This window comes from Erithacus rubecula (genome assembly GCF_903797595.1).
Source record: "Erithacus rubecula genome assembly, chromosome: 9".
Taxonomy (NCBI): domain Eukaryota; kingdom Metazoa; phylum Chordata; class Aves; order Passeriformes; family Muscicapidae; genus Erithacus; species Erithacus rubecula.
Window position 1 is genome coordinate 18920670 of NC_136660.1, and position 16332 is coordinate 18937001.

Here is a 16332-nt window from a genome sequence, read left to right on the forward strand (position 1 = left end):
CCGGCCCCGCCGCCTCCGCGGGCACGCGCAGGGCGCATGCGCGTCCCGGGCCCGCCGGCGCGCTGGGCATGCGCGGGGGCGGCGGCCGGGCAGCGGCTGAGGGCGGGCGGGCGGCGGTGCCGGCGGAGCCCGCGGGGCACCGGCCGCCCCGAGCCCCGCAGCCCGGCGGGGGCTTCACCGGCGGCCGAGCGGCGCCGGGCACCCCCGGGGCGGCAGCGCCCGAGCCCGGCTGTGCCCCAGTTTGTGTCCAATCAGAGAGTGCAGCGCCTGCACCGGGCGGGCGGCAATGCGTAAACAAGCCCCGGGAACTCCTCCGCCCCCCGCGCTCCCCTCCGCGCCGCTCCCCGCGCCGCCCCGCAGCCGCCCCCGCCCGCCGACAAGTCCGGCGAGGCGCGTTCCCGCCGCTCCGCCGCCCTCCCCTCCCCCGCCCGCCCGCCCAGCCGGCGCCGCCCGCGCTGCCACACGCACCCACTCCCGCACACGCCCGCGGGTGCCCGTGGCCTCTGCAGGGGAAGGTAAGGGGCCCGCCGGGGGCCGCCGAGCTGCGGATGCGTGCGGGGGGGATCATGTGTCATAACAAGTTGTTGAACGTGACATTGCTCTTGAACTGCGGCGGCGGCGGACGCCGGGCCGCCGCCGAGTAACTTTCTCCTCCAATTCGGCGCTGAGGAGGGAGCCGGCGGCGGGCGGGCAGGGCGGCGGGGCTGGGAGCGCTCGGGAGAGGCTGGTGCCGTTGGCGATGCGTGCGGCTTCCCGGGGAGACGGCGCCCAGCGCGGCGGGGGACGAGCGAGGGCTCCGCGTCTGGCGGCTGCTGCGGGAGCCGCTGCCGCCCCGGCCAGGATTTTTCTAGCAAGGCGCCGGGGCGGGCAGTGAGCGAGGAGCGGGTCCGAGCATCTCCTCCCGCGGGTAGTTATCCCCGCCGATGCTCCGTGGCGGTTTGGCTCGCTTCCGGCGTGATTAGCTCGGCTTATTATGTAAGATGTCACCGGAGGAGGAGAGGCACAAGCCCTCGGTGTGGCGGAGGGGGGACGCACCGGTCCGGGTCCTCGCCCGCTCCAGGTGCCGGAGCAGAGGCAGCAGCCCCGGCCGGGAGGGAACGGGAGCTCCCCTCCCTTCGCCGTCCGCCGCTGGAATACGGCTGCTCGTTTTACACGTGGGTTGGGTGTGTTCCCCAAACCTTGCCTTTGAGCAGAAACCTAACCTGTCCTGGTTCGTCTCCCATGTTTGATTGCTTCTATTCCCTCTCAAAGAAAAATAAATAAATAAATAAACGTTTGAGCATAAAAAAAAGTTTAAAAACTTGATTTTTGCTTCCTTTATGTGCATATTTAGTACATTAATGCGGTCTGGAGACGATTGAATGAATCATCAGTTCTCTGAAAGAAAAGCAAGTGAATCATCTCACATACACGCACAACAGTGAGGGGGCATAGTTGGTGCCGTAGTTAGTGAAAGGTTGGTGTCAGTTTCTGACACGCAATGGGATGTCAGACGTATAGACAATGCTCAGAAACCCTGCAGGTTTCCTGCGGCTGGTTTGTGAACTGTGAAAGTTTTGCACCATTCAATTGCAGTTTTTCTGGCTCAATGGTTAAATGGTAACCTCTTTCAGTTAGCAACTTGTTACCCATTATTTTAGCCGAATAGTCAGAAGGGGGATGTCAATGGTAAGAATTAAGTAACTTTGTTCAAAGTGTGTTAATTTAAAATAATAAAATTTAAGTAATAATGCCTGAAAAGCAGCCTCATACTATGTCCCTACCCTGGAAACAGGACAGATCCTGGATGCTTTTAATCTGGGTTTTGATTTGCTTAGTTTTGTTAGGCAAAAATAGACTTTGTTGAAGTAAAAAATACACTAATATGTGTTTTAAAAAGTTAAGCCAGTTGATTTAATAAATGTGTTGGAGTTGTACCTAGATGGACGTCTGTTCCTGGTTGCCTTGTCTGTTGGTGTTTGAAATGGGACAGAGTCTGGATCCTATGTGTAGTTGTCCTTTCAACTTCAACTTGCTTCCAAAGTGGATTGTTCACCCTCCACCGTTTTGAGACATGTTCTTCTCTTCCTGTACAGAGGCAGAACCGTGAATTTTACAAGATTAATTTTTCTTTTTTTATCTTGGCTTACCTGCCACTGTAAAGAAACAAAGTCACTGTTTCTAGCAGGGAGATAGTGTTTTACACCTACAACCAAGTGGTTTTACAGCATAAAGCAAGTGAAGGTCTTTGTATGTTTCCCTAGTAAACTATTCTGTTTTGTGTGGTATTAGGTATCCCTTATCGCACTGCCTGTGTTTTTACCTCTTGTCATTCTCCACATGGGAACAGAAAGGATTGATTTGGGTGTTTGCCACTGTTGGGGCAAAGGATGTTACCATTTTTGTTTGTCTAGAACTATACACTGGTGTCTTATAGTATTAATTAGAGGATTGGAGCAGCTAAGTGTGGGAAAACTCTATTACTTCAGGGTTCATTGCATGGCTTTTAACATCTCCCTGTCAGAAATTCTGTAGTTAATCAAGTTAAGACTGCACATGACAGTGAAAGTTCTGTAATAGAGAATCTCTTAGGTATGCTGGGTGGTCAAGTGAACAAACAGGGAAAATACTGATTTATTTATGCATTTCATGCAACAGTCAAATAGCATTCATCCTTATTTATTGAATTTCCTTAAAAAGAAGATAAAAACGTACAGTGTGTATGGCATTATGTGTGCCCAGATCTCAGCTGAAAGCAGTAAAGGAAATAATACTCCAAGTGGACTTACCAGTCTGCACTAGCTGGTTTTCCCTGCTCTATGAGCACTCTAGGATTTAGAGTGAAAATGAAAAATTATAGATTTCAATTCTAAGCCTGCAGTATATGCAAAATAAAGTGAGATAAAATGTATTGGTTTAAAGTTGCTCCTGTGCAGCTCCATTTTTAGGACTGATAAGCAAATTACTGTGGGATGCACAGAAGAACTTAGAGAAAAGTTAATGCAGTGAAATTTATCTGCATTGCTTAGAGAAAAGCAATGGGCATAAAAGTGAAGTTTCTGAAATTTGTATCTTGATTTTTGCCATGTTGGGGATACATAGGAATTGTTCTTAGCATGACCTATTGATATGTGTGTGTGTATATGTATATATCAAAGTTTATACTGCCTTTTATTAAAAAAAAAAATCTTCAATTATAATCTTTCTATGCTTTGAAGGACTGGTGCCAACAGCATCTTCATATATTTTTCCAGCTATCTCAATTAGAACATCCAATGAGGAAAAAAAAATCAACCCAAAATATTAGTTCCTTTTTGCAGTTCTGGCTGTAAAGATCCTTTTTAGATAAGTGCAAGAGTCCCAAGCAAAGTTTTGATCTTTTCCTGTAGAAGGACATACTATTGGTGTTGAAAAGAGAAATCCTTTCTCCAACTGTTGAAAACTTTGCACCAAGTACACCTTGGCTTGGGGTTGTTTTTTCCCCAAATCCTCAGTTAAAAAACATTTGCCGCAGTTGTCTGGGGAAAAAGTTTTATTTAATTATTAGACTCAATATTTGAAAGATTAAGAAACAAAGTTAATTCTATATCAGTGTTGTAGCTGTTTTGAGTGGTGGTGAATAGTGCCTTAGATATTTTTTACAATGAAGTTTATTTTCCTGATTAATGTGTTTTTAATCCTTAAATTTTTTCCAGTAGGTGTAGTGCCATGAAAAGTAACAGCTTGACAGGCTTTGAGACTGAAGCTCGTCATGAGCAGAGCAGCTGTGGCACTGGCAGCCAGTTCCATTGGGCTGTGACAAGACAGTGTCTGTCTCAATGTGTGTCCATGGGAAATACAAGTGTTGCTGTCCTTATCTTGATTATTGCTTATAAAACAAAAAATGTTCATTCTCAAGTGTAGGTCACTTCTGGGATGAAAGATATGTGGTGTTACTTAAGCACTATGGTCTCAATAGCTGTCACCATTAGTTCTTACCTGTGAAACAAATCATTTTGACTGGTTAACTAAAGCTGAAACCATTTGTTCAATTATTAATAGTGAAATTTGTGCATATGTCAGTAGCTTTCCTAGCAGCTGGCCAAACTGTTCATTTACTGCTGTACATTGATAATTTCTTTCCCAAATGGAATCATTTGGTTTTCCATTTGTTTATGTATATTTTGAGATTTGAAAGTAAATAAAGTAGCCTGGTAATTTGCCATGATATTCCTACTTTCATAGAAGATCTGACCAGGAAAAGAGGTTAAAGATGAGAGTAACAGTTATTGGGAGCATCTTCACCTCCCTTGAGATAGTGTTGTGTCACTGCCTGGTGCATCACAGAGAGCTTCAAGTTGCTGCAGTCTGTAATGGTTCAAGAGCTGCCTTCCCCCACTGGGTCTTCACTGGCAGTTGAGTTGGTGCTCATTGGTTTGAAGAGGGCACACATGGAGATGAAGCAATGAGGAACAGGTATCCACACTCAAACAAGGGATGCCTTTGGTAGCCCCTTTGCTCAGCTTCAGCATAGGTTCTTCCACAAGGAGGAAAACCACTCTGTGTCCCACAGTAATTCTTACCATAAAGAACCCTTCCCACACACAACATACCAGTGGAGATGTAGCAAGGAACACACTTGTTTTGCTCACCTGTTGTTGCAGCTTGGTGTTTGGAATACAAGCTCTTGGGGAATCCCTTGTAATTCAGTCTGGCTTTTTGCATTGTGTTACATCTATTAAAGTCTTTGTCTATAAACAAAGCACCTTAAAGTAAGGGCATCCAAAATTTAAATATTCTGGAGATAGATTTCAGTGTTGGTTTCTACTAATCAGATCAGTCAGAGAGAGCAATTCTCTCCTCCACAAAAAAGTAGTTGATCTTGAGATAAAAGTCTTGAGTGATTCTTAGAGAAGTGTCACCACTGATTAAAGCTAATGTAATTATATTTATTTCCTTCCTTAAGAAGAAGAACAGAATATTTAAGAAACCAGACTCTTGATTATTTCATAATGAAAACACAGTTCTTTCAAATGAAAGATCATCTCCTAAATAGCCAATATGTGTATTGAATGAAGTTAAAGATGTTTCTTTCTTTCATGGTTTTATAAAATTGTTGTTTACTTTTTTGAAGAATCATCAGTACTAGTTGTAGAGACAAAAGATCCTTTATGTGACATAAATGATATTTTGAGTGAGTATTCTTGGTTGATTCTGGCTGTAGAATTTCTCTGCATACAAAGTGATTTTGAAGAGCTGCTTAATCAAACCAATATTTTTCAGCTTTCCATCCTAACTCTTTTGATATATCATAGATAAAGTAAATTTTTATGCTTTCATCCCAAATGCATATTTACCAAAAGTACAAGTGGGGGTTGGGGTTTAGTGGATTGTGATCAGAGAATGCAAATAGATTTACTTGAAATAATGTACTCAGTGACAATTAGTGCCTCTCACAGGCTAGTGCTTAAATTCTACTATCAATGTGTAACTTTTGTGTATTCATTGATGAAAATTTAAAATGCAAATTTACATGGGATTAGCCTCCAATTCAAAATTGCCACTAATTGCAGAGAAGCTCTTTCAGCTTATTTGTTGTGAAACCAGTGAGACTTATAACAGAGGAGCTTTTCTTTACACCTGGCTTCTCAAGGAGTAAAGCTCTTAGTACATCCACTAGTACAACAGGGAAAAACTGTTGGGCATAAAAACCCTCCTTCAGGTTTTGAACAATAGCAGCAAACAATGAGCTGCAGTTCCAGAAGACATCTACAACCACTGCTTAGAGCAAAGGAGGTCTGCTGCTATGGCCAGTGCTCTCTGAGCCCTGGCAGTCATTACTCCCAAATAAATTTAGTTTAATAAATAACTTTAGTTTAGTAAATAAGTTTAATTAAGCCACCAAGAAACTAGGAAGAAGTTTTCTGCTGCTCTAGAGTATTGAATGCACTTACAGATGGATCAACAAGCTCCAGAGTGATGCTTCCCTTCTTCTTGGTACAACTGGTTACATCAGATCTGTTCATCTAACTATAGGTTTAGTCCAAGTTTGGAAGAGTTGTTGTAAGTTTGTTTCAGTTATAGCAATTAAACAGCTAATTTGTTGAAAAGTGTGGTTATCACCTATAAATATTAGTGTGGGTAGAAATTCTGAGGTAGTGCTCTGTCCTGGGCAGAGGGAAAATGCATCATTCCCACCAGAAGAGCACTGGAGGCTTTAGCTGGAGACACACTAGACAGTATCTCCAGTTAAGTCTATTATTGTTGATATCCAGAAGATCTGTGAACCCTCATTTCTACATTTGACTTGGTGATCAGGATTAAGAAGTGGGGATGCATTCTGGCAGTGGAAGTCTTGCTGATTTGTCTGTAACATTGACAGAATAGCATAAATACAACAGCATACATGTGAAAAACAGTTCTCTTATATTTACTGAAGATAATCTCCTGTCTTCTTTCCTTGGATGCGTGCTGGGCTACTGCACTAGCAATGTGTTTGGCTCACAAGGACTAGAGATGCTGCAGCAAGTTTGGTGTTCTGTGGTTCTGGACTATGTGATACAAACTCTGCATCTGACTTCTTTCTTGGCAGAAGAGAATCCTCCCCACTCCTCCCATCTAGCTGCCTTACACCTAGATTTCTCAAGCATATATTAAATATAAAGAATATTTGCAAACATCTGCCAAACATTGGAGTTTTGTATTTACAGTTTCCATCTTTTGGAGTGGGTGGGTAATACGAGATAACATTGCTGACTGAAATTTCTTACAAGGGATGATAGCTACTTACCATGTAATTTTTGCTGTATGTTTTCAGAGGAAGTGTCATGACTCTCATGAATCAAAGGAAGAACCCATAAAAATACAAATAGTTTGAAACATTAGCTTTAGCTTATGAAAACTGCTGTAACTTAAGCTGCAGTTTATCCACTTGACATAATCCCAGTATTGAATATGCCTGTAGAATGAGTAACCACAAATACTCCTTTGCACTTACTTTAGCTAAGTTACTATAGACCTTGCCTTGAATTGCTTATAAAATTGCCAGTTATTAAATAATTCCAAGAACAAGATAAGGAGAAGTTGTAAAAATGTTTTTGGTAACCTTTTCATTGAGCCAGGACCTCAAATTTGGTTGAATTATTGCTCTTGTATTATAAACATATATTTTGCATTTCTTGTAAAAATAGAAGTGTTAGATCTAAGTATAGGCCTTTAAAAAAAATAATCAGAGTTTATATATGTTCTTAGGTGAGGTTGGTGAGAGTTTGCCTGTGACATTTTCCAAAGACAGTATCTGCAGCCAAGTCATTGAGTAGAACTTTCCCTTTCCTGTTCCTCCTTGAACAGCAGAGAGAACAAGCAAAGAACCTCTCCTCACTTCAGTGCTTTCTGGCTTGGTATTGATTCTGTTTATTCACAAAGGTGAAGTCTGTTTGACAGGTGCAGAAGTCAAACTGCTGACAGCTTAGACTGCATGGAGCCATAGTAACTCAGCAGCAGAATTCCTGTATTTTGGGAATGGTGAAGTATAAAAATTACTGTTGTAATATAGCTAAAGGGCCAAAATGTTAGGATATTTCTTATTTTAGGTTGTTGGTGTGGCCATAATTTATCCATTGTAGTGCTCCTCACTTCTGTTCTTAAAAGGCTTTCTCCCCAGCACCCTCCTATCACCTGCAGGAGAGGGTAGAATGGGCACAGAGGAATGCTGCAGGAAGACAAAGGACAGTCAGCTCAGGGAAGTTGAATACTGCCTTGGAGGGCTAATATCTGCCTGTCTTGCATACTGACTCCGTGTTTTTTGCTGGCTAGGTAATGTAGGTCAGGAGTTCACAGATGGCCTTTCATTTTTAACAGTTGTGATACACATGTAGCCAAATTTGCCCTTGTTTTGACATCACCAGTACAGTCAAATAGTGTGAAACAGAGCTGTTTACTGAGTACTGATTGTCCTGAAAAGTTGAACCTTTGAACATCAGGGGTGTGGAAATAGAGAGTACTTGAAACAGTTTGGACCTAGAGTTCTATACTTCCCTTTTCTGTATCTGTAAATGATGGGTTACAGTGTTGTTTTGTTGAATAGGTTGTGGAGAAGATCCTTTTATTATTATCTGGGGAGCACTGAAATACTGGAGGAATGGGTGGGTATAACTGAGTGTGTTATCAAACACCTGGGAGTAAAATACTAAAAAAAGGCATAACTGTCTATACTAATTTGTTTGGTAGTAAATATAATATTAAAACCAGTGCTGAAGTTCATGTATGTGCAAAGGGACAGATTTTTTTGTGTGCAATTCTTTTGAAGACTGTAATTTTTACTGAAATTATAGTGATCTCAAAGGCTGCATTTAAGTATGGAATCCCGTTGAATTTGGCTTCATGGAGATGTATAGGAGATTGGTTTGTCTAAAGGTTGAGTATTTAAACAAAGGAATATAATGGACAAATTGAGTTCAGGGAGAGACATTAGTCATACAGGTATATTTTTCCATTAAGTACTTGGGTGTGCTGCTTGGAAGTACAAAAGTGCTATTTTATTTCTTAGAGGAATTATGCTTTGAGGTGCATCTGTGTAATTTTCAAGCAGATGTAAGCTCCTGCTGCCCGAGCTTGAAAAAACTAAGAAGATATCCACTAATGTTTAGTGTAATATAAGGACAGAGCATATTAGCTGTGGCTCAGTGCCATGGTAACACCATTAGGTGCTACCCTGAACAGAACCCTGGCTAGAGTATGGTTTCTAGTCAGCTTCCAGCACAGGCACATCTTGCTGTTAGTACAACCATCTTGCAACTTTCCTTGTCATTAGAATAGAATTCATTAAAAATACTTTATTGAAACAAAGAAAGTGTTCTTTAGGAAGCTATGACAGTGATCCTATGGATGAGTTCTGAATATGGAATTTGCATGAAGAAAGGCAGAGTTTAGGGAAGAACTAGTGAAAGTTTAGGGCAATAGAAAAAAGCCCACAATACTTGAACCTGGACAATGCAGAACTTTCTCTTATACATTAGTAAGTGGGGTGTTATTGGTTGTGCTTATTGGAGTAGGTGAAATTTACATTGTTCACAGCAATAAAACCTCTCATTCCTTGGAAGTGGCAATTGACAGTTAAATGTTGATTCCTGTACTTTCCTACTGGCAAGAAAAGCATGGGCAATGCTGAGCATCCTGTATTGAGCGAAGCCTCAGAAGTTTGTTTTGCAGGAGCTCTTTGTAGGTTGGAGTAGATCAGGTAGCTCAGTGTGGTGTGTAAGTGTGGTAGAACACTGGCATTAATGATTGTGACCATTCATTCAGATACTTGCCAGTGGTGTTACATGAAGTGTTACACTGCATCTCACAGCCTAATTGAACTCCTGAACTGTAGTCACTTCTTTCTGACCACTTTTTTCCTAAGTATTTTACAGGCTGTGCAGGTTTTAAATAGTGACTAAAAACCTGATGCTCCACTATTACTCATTTTATTATATGTTCCTGTGAGCATCAGTCCCTTGGAAGTCACCAGCTCTGTAGGCCTCAGTCTCTGGACCTATACCAAATACAAGGAAAGCAGTGATTCCATTTAAGTTAAACAGGGCATGGAAATCCAACTGCTGACTGTGCAGTTGCTGCTCTTGTCTCACTATGTACCAAAATTAATCAGTGTAATATGACCAGGAACTCCAGAACTTTTTTTGTGTGGTGCTACCATAGGAAAAGACCTTTGAAAAAGCCTCTTTGACAGCTTGTGTTTTTATCTGTTCAGAGCATGCACAGATGCAGGAGGAGATGCTTAGGCTGTATTCCTTGTCTAGAGGAAAGGCAGTGGTTCAGATCTGTGCAGGGTACCAGTTTGAAGTACCTTCATGGTTAGGATGTCCCTGCAGGAGTGAACTGCATTGCAATTGCCTGCACCAGGCATTACTGGACTTAATGACTGAGTCTTCTTCAGAGTTGTATTCCTGTGCTAAATATTTTCTTTTGAGGGGAGGAGGGAGGGCTGGAGTTGCTGTCTATGTAAGCATATGCTTACAGTCATTTGCTTTTTAGGTCTCATGCTTGTGTTTTTCTCTACAACACTTCTGAGTTAGCAAGACTTCATATTCAGAGGTCTGTTTTTTCACTGTCTCTTTTTCTTTTCTTTGCATGTTTCTTCTTTCGCAAACACAAGGAACTGATCGAAATCCAAGTAGAAGATAAATTTTGGAATAAGAAGAAACCTGTGTATGCTGAAAAAAAATCACAGAAGGATTGTTGGAAGAATTTAGAGTGCAAGTTCTGGTATGAAATTCTAAATATTTTCCTTGGAATTTAGGTCACTGTCTGCTCTGGAAGACAAACCTCACTTAGCATAGATGATAACATGTAAAATAGACCCATTGAGTCTGTGCAGGCCAGACTAGACTTTTAGTACTAGAAAAACTATGTTTAAATGGGTTCTGACTAGCATAGCTCCTACTCTGTTGTACATGATATCCACTAAGATATGTTTCATCCTTTAATGAAATGAAGCGTCTTAAATGTGAGAAAAGTTATGTAAGTAAACTTTTTTTTTTTAATATGGAAACTAACCAAAAAGTTAGGTCAACTTTCTAGTTCTAGTTTTTTTTTTCCACTCAAAATGTTTTGAGTATGGTATTTTTTCTTCCTTAGGATGTAGGAAGGAAAATAATTTGTAAATACTACTTGATATGAATTCTTTTTTTTTAACAATTCATTTTTTTAACACTGAAAAGAATGAAATATTGTACACATTTAAATAATGCTTTGTCGTTACTCACCTAGAAAATACCTTGGTCTATTTCTGACTTTATTTTCACTGAAGGCAGTAGCAAGCATTGCTGCTAATTTAAGGGCCCACTTTGAATCCTTTATACTTATTTGAATCCTTTATACTTATTGCAGAAATTCTAAATTTAAACCTGCAAATTTGCACAAAGCAAGCAAAAGGGTCTTTCATTTAAAATCATATGCTCAAAACCCAATGAATTTTATTTAAATTTAGAAAACCTTAATTGTTCTTTTTCACTTCCATAGTACTAGAATTACTTTTTTTTTTTTTTTTTTTCCTCTTAATTATCTCCAGAACTGTGCTGTGTAAAGGCTCGTCAGGCCAAAAATTTACTGACTGGAATCAGTTACCTAATCCTAAAGAAATGGCTTGATTATTTTTAATCTTATGTAGGTGAACTTTCTGGTACAATTTCAAAACATTTGTCTTTGAAATTGCAAGACAGAAGACTGGAAGGTCTCTATGCAAGTTTTCCATATTCCAAGTGCTCTTTCATAGAAACACCTGTTCAGTATCCACTGCACTGCAATTCAAGCCATGATCTCACTGTTTCTAAGTGCCAAAGTCAGCTGATGTAAAGTGCTGCTACCAGAAGTTTGTTAGTTCTGTGTTCAGGGCAGCCAGAAGAAAGAAGAGGGAGCAGGGAGAGGAGAAACTCATTAGATTAACAAGATGACACAAACTAAAATTAGTTTAAACTTAAAAATTAGATTAACAAGATAGCATAAACCCCGTGCTTTGGTAAAAATCAAATGGAGACATAATCTGGCACTTTTCTTACAGTAATATAATCATGATTTCTCTACAACAGACATTTGATTCAAATGTTAGAATCAGCTTAATTATTAAAATTAAAAATTAAAAAAACATCATAAAGGAGGTAGAAGCAAAACAATGTAAATGGGGAAGGCTAAGCATCATGTCCTGCCAACTCCTTCCACATTTAAAACTGCAGAAATAAGTCTGTAGTGTTCAGTTGTTCATGAGGGAAACAGCAGAAAATATCACATGGAAGTAAATCTAAAATTGATACATTCCATATAAATTCAGTTAATCTCTCTGACATTAGATGACTTCAAATCGGAGCCTTAGACACTTCCATGTGCATATTCCAGAGCTAAGATCTAAGATAATAAAATAGAAGAATAGGCTAGATAGCAAAGGAGAAATCACTGTGTAGAAACTATTTGTAGGTTCTATTTACTGAGTGCCTCATTCTTCCCTCACAAAGCCCAGACTTCTAAAGGAGTTTGGAAGGGTCATGGTATAATCAGCTGCCAGTGTCAAGGGGAGAAAAAGAATGAAGGTAGTCTTAGATGAATGGACAAGGGGAATATCAAGCAGTTGTTGAATTACATTGATTCAGTGGTTGTTAATGCTGTGATCACCACTCATTCTGAACTTGATTCTGGCAGTTGCATGTCAAGAAGGATGCAGAAAACTTGTAAGTTGTATAGAAAAAATCTAAAAGAATGATAGAATTCTTTGGCACACATGCTTTATCATGAATGGCTGGGGGTACAGCTTAGTAAAAGTAAAGCTAAGGTGGCACTTCAGATAGTAATCAAGCCATCTCTTGATATTATCTTTCATTAACTAAATGGAAATATTTGAGATAAAGTAAGTCATATTCAAAGCCAGATTATTCAGTCTAGCTGATTAAAAGAAAATCAAATTACTGTATCTTAGAAAGCGAGGTAATAAAAAGCAGACTAATTCAGACTAATATTAAGTATTTTTAATTTTTCAACATTTGAAACTATTAATGATTTTTGTAGATCACTCTTTACAATAGAAAATAAAGAAGGATGCTTTAGTCAAAATAATCTTCTGAACTTCAGGAGAAAATTAATATATTTAGTGCAACTCAGATTAGATGTTTGGCCTTTTTTTACTTGATATGTATTACAGTAAATGTTCTGCAGTCAATCTTTGCTGTAACTTTTGGAAGTTTAATTGCACACAGTCCTGGCAGAGAATTCTTTGTGCAATTACCTGAAATTCTCCAGAATTCAGATTGCTAATTCAGAAAAAGCAGAACAGAGGGACATCTATAACAAAAAGACAGCAGTATGGCATTAATCAGGTGAGACATTTTCAAGTACAGCACGTTTAGTGTGATTTGTCAGCACTTTATAAAGGCATGATAGGATCCCTTGTAAAATACCTGACTATTTAAATTTTAAATGCTCTTTTATCTTCTTTTTCGAGGACTAGTATTCAAAAAGTATGTGGAAAGTAAAGCAACAGCTAGTCCTGCAAAAGATAGCCCTGGGGTACAAGGGAGAGCTGTGTACTGTATTTGCATAACATGTTGGTCTCAAAGTAGGTTAGACATCTGCTTAGCCATGAAATTTTCTGTAAAAATACTCTTCCCTGCTTGTTCTGTATTAAACCCTTCTCCATTTATATTTTTATGTTCTTTAAAAATAAACCTAGAAAAGATGTGTTGTTTTAACCATTAATGAAAACAAACTAGCTCAGGTGCAGAATGGTCCAAGATCAGCGTTCCAGAATTCTTTCAGAAAGAAGAAAGTCAGACTCAATTGAATGGCTCATATTTATTTTTAAAATAAGGTTAGAGAAAATAAATATTGTGTGGAATTGTATGCCCAGCTTCCCTAAAATAATACAGGGGTGTATGTCATGTAAATAAAACTAACATATGCTTAGGAACCATAAGAAGTCAGGATTCCTATCATTAAGTCTCCTTCTCTTCATTGTGGCAATATTTTTCATACCACTGACAGAAAATAAATACTTTGTTATGATCAATAAATATCCCTGTTATTAACCACATTCTTTAAGACATCTTTGTACAATATTTCAGTGGTATGCAAGATAGACTTTGCTTCAGATGTACAGCAATCTTTAAGCCCCTTTAGGAGACTCTCAGTTTGCTCTAAGAAAAAATAATCTAGTTTAATCTAGTTTAATAAACTAGATTAAACTAGTTCTTCACTATTCATAATATTTTTCATATGTGACAGTGATGCAGTGTTTATTTTAAGAGTCAAAAAGCATGGGTTCAAATCCCCTTAAAGTCAATAGGGAAAATTACTTGCAATGGCTTCTAACTTAGACTCTGTACATTTGATTTCTATTTTACTTGTAAAATTTATGTATGAAAATTTAATGCTAAGTGGTTTTTATTTTTGATAATACAGCATTTTAATGCTCAGTGAGAGGACATTAAGAATATTCAGCAATACAAATGGTACCTTTCTATGAATGCAGTAAAAGCAGCAAGTATTTAGTGGGATGACACCTAAAAATACTATCATTTGTATCTAGTATATTCCCTGTCACAAAAATATTTAATAACTCCATATAAATATCTGTCTGAGATTATGCCATAAATCTGTATGATTTCTTATAATGAATTTATTACCATATAAATGAAACATCATCCAGCTGCACAGTAAGCAATGTCCCTAACGTTTGTCACAGTCTTTTCACACATCCTCTCCCCCAGGTGAGAAGCATGTGTAGTACATGGCTGTGTTTTGGTAGAATTTTTGTGTTTAGTTTGGGGCAAATGCATTGAAAGCATTTATGTCGACAACTTATAATCAATGTATAGTGTTACACAAAATTATTCTGATTATGCTAATTGACCTATAGGCAAACTAGAAACTGAGCTGGATGCTGCCTGGGTGAGTACTTCATCTGGCACCCAGCCCACTCCTGCATTCTTTCCATCCCTCAGAGATGATGGTCATGTCATACCATGCACATCTGCATCTGGCCATGGAGAAATGGGACAGCCTACATCTGCTGGTAACACAAATACAGGCTTAGTCACAAGGGTGCATAAAGCCCCAGTACCTACTCATATATCACTAGGCAGCACAAGAGAAAGGTGGGAAATCACTCATTTTGTTTATTATGTTGTTTTTGTGGGTTTAGCCCAGTGGGCAGCTAAGCATCACAATTTGGTCACTTCCCTCTTCATGAGGGAAGAGAAAAAGGAAGAAAATTTGAGGGTTGAGGTAAAAAAAAAACTAAAAGTTTATAAAGTGAAGGATAGATGAAAGATGATAGAAAGGAAAGAAAACAAGTGGGGGCAAAGGCAATCACTGTCCACAGTCATCCCACAGAAAGACTGATGAACAGCCAGTTCCAAGGAAGTGGCAGCCAACATCCCTAAGTCCCCCTGTTATTCCTTGTCATGACTGAATGTGGTGTAACATGGCATGGAATATCTCCTTGGTTGGTTCAGATCATCTGCCTGGTTGCATCCTCTCCCAATTTATTGCACCCACATAGTCTCCACTGTGGTGGGAGTGAGAAAGAGAGAAGGCCTTGGTGCTGACCAAGCACTGCTCAGCAATAGGTAGAGCCTTAGTGTTCTGCCAGCACTGTTTTGGGCAGGTAACTAAAAGGCTACTTGAGCTGCTGGGAAGAAAGTTAATGCTGTCCTAGCCAGGCCCAGTACAGCTATTTAGCAGGAGGATTTAAGTATTTGAGACTTAAGCTCTAAAAAGCCACAAAGAACATCTCAATTACATTTTTCAGGAAGGAGGAGCACAGAATTTTACAGATAACCTTGGTGTTTTTGAACACATTTCGTAGGTCACGTGGTGCAGGAGATGAATATTTCTAACTCGGTCTGAGAAGGAAATCCACACATAAAAGATACTCAAGGTATGTATTTGTGTATCCCATTGAAGTTGCTCAAGAATTGAAAACTAAGAATTTGTGTTTGTCTTGGACAAAAGTTTGTATTTAGGTCAGTAAGTACTCTGTTTCATTCCTTTCACTGCAGAAAACAGACTACTTATACAGTTGTGTGCATTACATAATCCTCAACTTTCTCTAACTAGAGTATCAATTTTCTTGTGCAGGAGCCTTTTGGATGTTTTGACTAAATGTCTTATGTTTCTGCCTACTTCTGTCTAACATAATGCATTCTTATTTTAGAGAAATGTGATCTGAAAGATTATATTTGGCATTAGTCTCAGGTGGAACTGAATTTTTTGCTGGAATTTTCCGAGTTTTGCAGGTTTACTCTCAGTGTTGTTTTGGGAATAGAGAGAAAAAAGTTTACTGTTATTTTTGTTGACACAGAGTGTGTAGGGATGTAAGCAGTCTAGTGTTCCTCATGTGAGTAGTTTTCTTTACATAGCATTGTTTGAATATTGTGTGAAAACTTTATTCTTTCCCCATCTCTGCTCACATGCTAGTGAAGTGAGTCACTGACTCCACTGTGGAGAGTTTGCTTGAGTGCTTATGAAGTATTGGAAGTACTTTAGACAGAGTAGAAGGTACTTACGTCCTGAGTTTGGGAAGTGTGTGGAAGGGACTAGAAAAAGAACAGAGATTTGGGTCTCAAATGAGCAGTTTCTGCCTGTGCAATGATCACAACCTAAGCAAACATGACAAAACACCCTTGGGACTGTAATGCCATCTTTGTGTCTTCAGGACTGAGGGTTGCAGCAGAGCAGTAGACCAGAGGACCACTTCAGTTCTGAATAGTCCACAGGCTTCCAGCACACTTGTATTAGATAATGCACTGGAATTTTCTCACATCAGAATTACAAGAGTTAAAAGGACTGACACTTTCTTCTCCCAGTAATCAGTGCTCCATGGACACT

General features: G+C 39.7%; 1 protein-coding gene across 2 annotated transcripts in view; it reads left to right on the forward strand.

The window, feature by feature from the left end:
• Window positions 1–402: 402 nt before the first annotated feature.
• The window catches only part of PCGF5 (polycomb group ring finger 5), a 65890-nt gene continuing 49960 nt past the window's right edge, over window positions 403–16332 (forward strand). The window contains exons 1-3 of one of the 2 annotated variants that reach the window (XM_079312898.1): window positions 403–515; window positions 10115–10224; window positions 15311–15382. The gene's annotated coding sequence lies outside the window, so the exon portion shown is untranslated. The remainder of the gene's footprint in view (window positions 516–10114; window positions 10225–15310; window positions 15383–16332) is intronic. The other variant, XM_079312899.1, reaches the window with a different exon arrangement.